We start from the raw sequence: 6,569 nt of genomic DNA on the forward strand, positions 1-6,569 counted from the left end.
AGTTCATGTAGGATGCAGCCCGGGACACCGTCTGGTCCCATTGATGCTGTGTTTTTTGCTTTGGAGAGGGTGGCTCTTACCTGAGCATCTGAGATGTCAGGGGGGGCAGCACTCTGCTGGGATAGATATTTGCCATTTTTGGTGGGGGGGGGGGAGAAGTTTGGGCTGAACCTGTCAATTAGGATGTTGGCAATGTCTGTGGGTTTGGTGTATTTTTTGTCATTTTGGACTAATTCTGAGCATATCTGGGAATTACCACCCAGGTTCCTAACATAACTAAAGAAAGCCTTGTGATTATCTTTAGTGTCCTGTGCAATTTTTCTCTCAAAGCTGGCCTTAGACAATTTTATGTGTGCCCATAGTTTTTTGCTAATACTGATCAGTGATGCCTTCCCTTTTTGGGATTTTGCTCTATCATTTAGTAGCTTCCTCCTTCTATTGTATAGTTTGTTTATGGCTGGGGTCCACCAGACAGGACGTCTGCCTTTGGAGGATTGGGTCTTGGTTTTATTTGGGATCGCATGATCCATGCATTCCTGAAGGTGTTCATAGAATGCGTTTATAAAGGATTCTGCGGTCTGGGCCATATTTTCCACAGGCCCGGGGGCTTTGAAGGATTCCACCTCAGTTTTGAGGAGTGTGAAATTTGTTTTAGAGAAGTTTTTCACTGTGGTTTTCTGGGCAGGGGGTGGGATCGGGATGTGAATATCCAGTGAGATTAGTTTATGGTCTGATCTTACCAGTGAGGGATACACTTCTGGTCTGGAGCATAGAGTCCCCATGTTGGTGATGATCAGGTCCAGTATGTTTTCCCCTCTTGTGGGAGTGGTAACAAGTTGTTCCATAGCATTTGAGTTTATAAATTCTAGGAACCTTTGGGCTAGGGTGTTGGAGCTAGAGTAATGCTCCCAGTCTATGTTTGGGTAGTTGAAGTCGCCCAATATAATGGTGTTTGGAGAGACCTTCATATTTTCCAGTGTTCTCAGGAAGGCCGAGTGGGGTTCCTGGGTTTGGGAGGGTGGTCTGTAGCAGGCTATAAACTGGAAGGCAGTTTTACCCACTGTTAGTTGCACATGGATAGTCTCTGATGCTTCGTGCTTTGCCACTAACCTGGAGGTGTGGGTATCTTTGATGAATATCGATACTCCCCCTCCTTTTGTCATTCGGTCCAAGTTTTGGGGCCGAAAAGCATGGTATGAGGTATAACCTGGTAGTGCTGGGGTGCTCTCGGGAGCCCTGAACCAGGTTTCTGTTACTGCACAGATATCGATGTTCTCCATGCTAAGGAGAGTTTCGAGTGCGTGCATCTTGAGGTTTAGACTTCTGGTGTTGAGTAGCATTACTCTTAGTTTCTTATCCCTTGTGATACCTATGGAGGTGGGTTTGTCTTTTGAGCCTTGCCTAAAAAAGGCACTATGGGGGTAGCAAGAGCCTTTGCCAATATCCGAAAGCCCAGGGGTGACAGGTGCAAGCCGTCCCTAGCGAAGCATCGTGGCTTGTCGAGCATATCATCCCAAGCTGACAGGCATTGGATCCCCTTTGAATTACACCAGTACTTAAGCCAATTGTTGAAATTGATCATCTTGTCTTCATACTGTGGCACCATTCTTGGTGAGGGTAAGATGCTACTCAAGGTCAGGGTCATACCGGCCTGGGCTACATTGTTGAAATTGATCATCTTGTCTTCATACTGTGGCACCATTCTTGGTGAGGGTAAGATGCTACTCAAGGTCAGGGTCATACCGGCCTGGGCTACATGCTCAGAGAGCTCCTTTATGTCTCTTTTCATGTAGTCCAGGGAGGTACGTCTCAGATCATTCACACTAGCATGGACAATGACTGAGTCATATTTGTACTTGCCTTGGAGTGACCTGAGTGCTTGTGTTATGTGGCGGATCCTAGCGCCCGACAGGCTGCTCATCATGACCCTCTCCTTGTTCAGCCTGGTGAGCGGGACGTCAGAGTGCCTGACGATAGAGTCACCTATTACAAGTCTATCAGGTGTGTTGTTTAGTCTTAAGGGCTGTGACTGTTCGGCACACTGGCTTTGTGAGATATGTGTTGCACGTGTTTTGTTTTGGGGTAGCGGCTGCATGGGTGTCTGCTTTGGAGGTCTCTGCTGCTTCGGCAGATCTTTATTTAGAACCTCCGAGTATGTTTTTGTGTGATTATGTGTTTGGTTTGCTGTCGTGGTAGGTCTATGTGAGACTGGAATTGTAGTGAGTGTGGTTTCCTTCTCCTCCTGACTGGTTATGCCAGTACTGAGTTGAGAGAGCTTAGCCTCCAGTTTGGCTATATGGTTGCATCTCTCACATGTTGTAATTTGTTGGGAGGAGGAGAGGGTTGTCTGTGTACATGAGGCAGTTGTAACATTGCCTCAAGATTCCCAGATTCACCAGCTGGACCGGAGAGAAGATTGACAACTCACCTTTGGACATGCTAGAATAATATTGGGAATTCCTTAATAATTGAAAACCAGGGCCAGTGGGGAGTGAGGGTGTAGTGCTTTTAATTTTTAGTGCTGACTTATATAATTACTTTAGTGAGCAAGTGCCAGGTAACTTAAGTGCAATGTGTTACAGGTAACTTAAATGCAAAAACGACAAACAGTAACTTTCTTTCAAGTGAAACAAGGAAATAAGTACAGTAAGCAATGCAGATATCACTAGTGATCCACAGAAGCACTGAGAAGCCACGTATTAGGTGGAATAAGCGTTCCAGGGAAATAACAAGCAAACAAACAACAAGCATATAAACAAAGCTAGATTCAGCAGGCCTGGATCTAGTCTATGCTACAGCAAACAAGGTGTACCAATTTCAGTAAGATACAGTTCAAATATTCAGGCATGATGAGCGATTAGAAAACCTAGGGAATGACATATACTTGACAACACTGAACTGAAGGCATGAAAGCATACCAGCAAAGTCCACATTCCCCTTTGACAAAAAAAAAACAGCCTTTGTAATTCAGGACAGCTTATTTTGTTACATAATAGTGACATATGCCCTACATGCAGCTGCAGTCACCTTTGAGAACCTGAAGAATGAAATACTAAAACCTCACTCATGATAAGCTGTCGCACACCTGGATGACATGGCTATTCATTCGAAAGCTTGGAAGCCTCAGTATGGAAAGTGCAGGGGGGTTATTTGAATCCATAAGCCAGGAAGGCTTGACTGCAGATACAAGAACATTAATTTTGGTAGGGTGGTATCCAGGTGCAATGTATATCTCATAGGGAAACGATTGTAAGAAACAAGTAGAAAATAGACAGGCCATGAAGAACTTCCCTGTGCTCCCTAACAAAATAACAGGTAAATGATTTCTCTTGGACTAACTTGGCATTAATTTTGTGATCATTGCCAGTCTGTTGACAGATCTCACAAGGGAGAAACTCCTGTTAAGGTGCAGAGGACCTTTGAGCCAAACAGAGCATCTAATGAATTAAAAAGGATCCTATGATGTGAAGCTGTGTTAATGGTTCCTAATTTAGCTGATGAGTTTATGTATATGCTTATACATCAACTGTAGATTTTGAGGATATTGCTGTCCCATGGCATTCAATGTTAGGAGCATGATGTGTGCTATACCAGCAGAAGGTTGAGCAATGCAAAAAAAGGAAATATTCCGCCACTGAAGGGCAGTATTTAACAATCAGTTAGAACTTTTCTTCCATTTTACTTAATATTTACTAGGTAGACATTCTGCCTGGTAACCGACCATGCCCCAGTACAATGGCTAAGTAGGCAGACTGAAGACAATATGAAACTGGGCCAGGGGGTACTTCATACCATTCATTATACAGTGACTTTTTTTTCTTTCTTTTTTTTTTTGTTTGCTTTTGTGAACTGGAAGGATTTGTGGTTTTATATGTGATGCCTCAAGTATTTTATTGACTATTACATTATATTTTACTTTGTCTTCTTAATGATCATTTCTTTTAACCATTACACTTATTGTGTCATCATGCACAAGACTGTAGCTGAAAAGAAGTCATTGCTGTAGTTTACATTCCTTAAACACAGTAAACACATAAGTAATATTACTAACAATTCACTAATTTAGGTTAAAACAGTGTATTTTACTTTTGCACAGGTCAGATTTTTCTGTTCCGTTTTCCTAGTTTTAGTGTCATTGGCAGATGCCACTATATAGAGCACTCTGATCCGTTCATATCAGAATAACTTAAGGTTTAATAAGATCTTCTCAACTGTTATTTGATGTCCTTCTTCTAGCAAATAATTTCTTTTGTCTTGTTTATGCTTCAAGTCAATAAAACAGAAAATAATCAAGAGAGGATTGTTTTTAATTGCTATTATCCTTTTAGGTATATACTGAATTGCTTCTGCTTTCTGTTGCAACCAAAAACGGCACTGAAGTTTGATGGAAGACTGAAAGAAAATAACTATGTCTGCTGATGATCTCTCCTGCTACAATGCAGCATTACTATAACAGTTTCTCTGCAACTTACTGTGGCTATAATAACTGCACAAATTTCAAAATAATATATGTAATAAAGCATGTGAGTTGATTCCTCCTGGATGTTGTGCTTATATCATATTTCACAAACTGACCTGGCAACTTGATTAAACTGCAAACTTATCTGGGATATGGACACTTTTCCAAGAACAAAAGTGCTTCCTGGACGGTGCAGTGGTAGCATTGTCACCTACCAGCAAGCGGTTTGCCAGCTCGATTCTCAGCTGGTGTGCGTTCTGTACAGAGTCTGCATGTCCTCCCTCTGTTCATGTGGGTTTCCTTCCATGTTACAAAGACATGCATCTGGAGTGTTTCTCCCTGGGCTTCTGCTGAAAATTGGCTCATTCCAAGTTGGACTTTCCCCGTTAACAAATGTAAAATAAATACTTGAGGTTCATGTGGGTTTCTTCCCATGTTACAAAGACATGCATCTGGAGTGTTTCTCCCTGGGCTTCTGCTGAAAATTGGCTCATTCCAAGTTGGACTTTCCCGGTTAACAAAAGTAAAATAAATGCTTGAGTTTTGCCAAAGCCATGTAGTTATTTTCTCTTTTGCTTAGTAACCTCTGATATGATTATGTAATACAACACAAAGTGTGGGTGTAAGGGTGTGTGGGAAACTCATTCTCTGCATAAAACATGATTTTTTTACAGATACCACCTTGTGATTCCATGATTATAACTGCTAATTCACAAATTATTCTGCATTCCTTTGTCCTATTCCTAAGTTGCTTTACTGCAGATTCAAGCAGTTTAATAAGAATGATTACATAGAACACACACTCCATCGATGTTCTGTTCCTCCAGCAAAGCGTTTATTACACTTGAGTGCACACTGGTGAAGAGAAGTTCATGAACAGAAAACTAGTCACTTCCAAATCTAATTTTGTTACTCATTTATTTTAAAAAAATTACATGAAAAACTGCTTTATTTTTAGTCTAACATGCAAATGGAGTATTATGCTTCATTTGTATATGTCTTCTCCTGATCTATGATAAATTTCGATCCCTTTCAGAGGCAATCCAAAAGCACTGACCATGAAGTGACTTACTAAGTTTCACAGGCAAATGGATGTGGATTCAACTAATGCATAATAGCTCTGTGTGGTATCAAACATATTTGACAAACTGTACATAAGAAATATAATAACTTCTTGCTGCAGTCACATACTGTCAGTCAAAAAAGTGGTCTTCAAGCTATGCAGAAAGCTGTTATGTATACACATAACAAATCTTTGCTAACAAATGCCTTTGATAAATTATAGTAAATAACTGCACTTGATTCTTATTATAGTTCCTAATATACAACAAACCCTAACTACCAGTTAAGTAGGCACCTTTGCAATTATGGATGCTTAAGTGGTTGCTGACATTACTTGCAGGTGACCATTTTGTACCTCTTTTACAGTATCACACCACCTACCAGCTGGCACCCAGGATAGGCACTCCTCTGTACCCTTCATTACTACAGATTCCCTATGAGGACAGCTGTAGTTCACAAATGTGGGGAGGGTTCACATTAGACTCAAACAGTTTTGGACCATTAGCCTAATCAGTATTCTGCATAAAACACAGAGTAAGTCATAATGGATGCTATCCAGAATGACACAATGTAGCATTATGGCTTGTCTGAGGGAGAGCTTGCCTTTGGAATCTTGCTACATTCATTGAATAGGTAACAACAGCAATTTTTGAAGAACCAACAGGGTGTGTGTTACTTATAATGACCTTGCTAATGCTTTTGACAAGAGTTAAAGCACCATAATTAGACAGTTTGCCACCAGAGCTGTGTAGATAATGTTATTGTATTCTGATTATGTAATTGTTATTATTTAGAGATATGACAACCTCAGATGATTTTCCACACTCTAACCAGGGAATTCAATATAAACTCCATGTAGGCTTTGCTCAAAGTCTACATGTAGTATACATGTTAGGGCGGTGAGCAGCACCACTAATCAGATATTCACACTCATCATGCATACACGTATACAAGAATTGTTTCATGTCCAGCAACAGCGCTGCCACTGGGAAACCATGAAGAGAGCATGAGCACATAAACTAGAAGCAGTCAAGTGTGTCTACAAGCA

At 41.0% G+C, this 6,569-nt stretch overlaps 1 long non-coding RNA gene across 1 annotated transcript in view; it reads left to right on the top strand.

Moving 5' to 3' along the window:
- LOC122798901 overlaps positions 1–4,534 on the top strand; it is a 145,238-nt gene extending 140,704 nt beyond the window's left edge. The window contains exon 5 of the long non-coding RNA XR_006364336.1: positions 4,329–4,534. This is a non-coding gene — a long non-coding RNA (uncharacterized LOC122798901). The remainder of the gene's footprint in view (positions 1–4,328) is intronic.
- The last annotated feature ends 2,035 nt before the right edge of the window (positions 4,535–6,569 follow it).

This window comes from Protopterus annectens, chromosome 3.part1, assembly GCF_019279795.1.
Source record: "Protopterus annectens isolate FY-2018-M chromosome 3.part1, PAN1.0, whole genome shotgun sequence".
Classification (NCBI taxonomy): Eukaryota; Metazoa; Chordata; order Ceratodontiformes; family Protopteridae; genus Protopterus; species Protopterus annectens.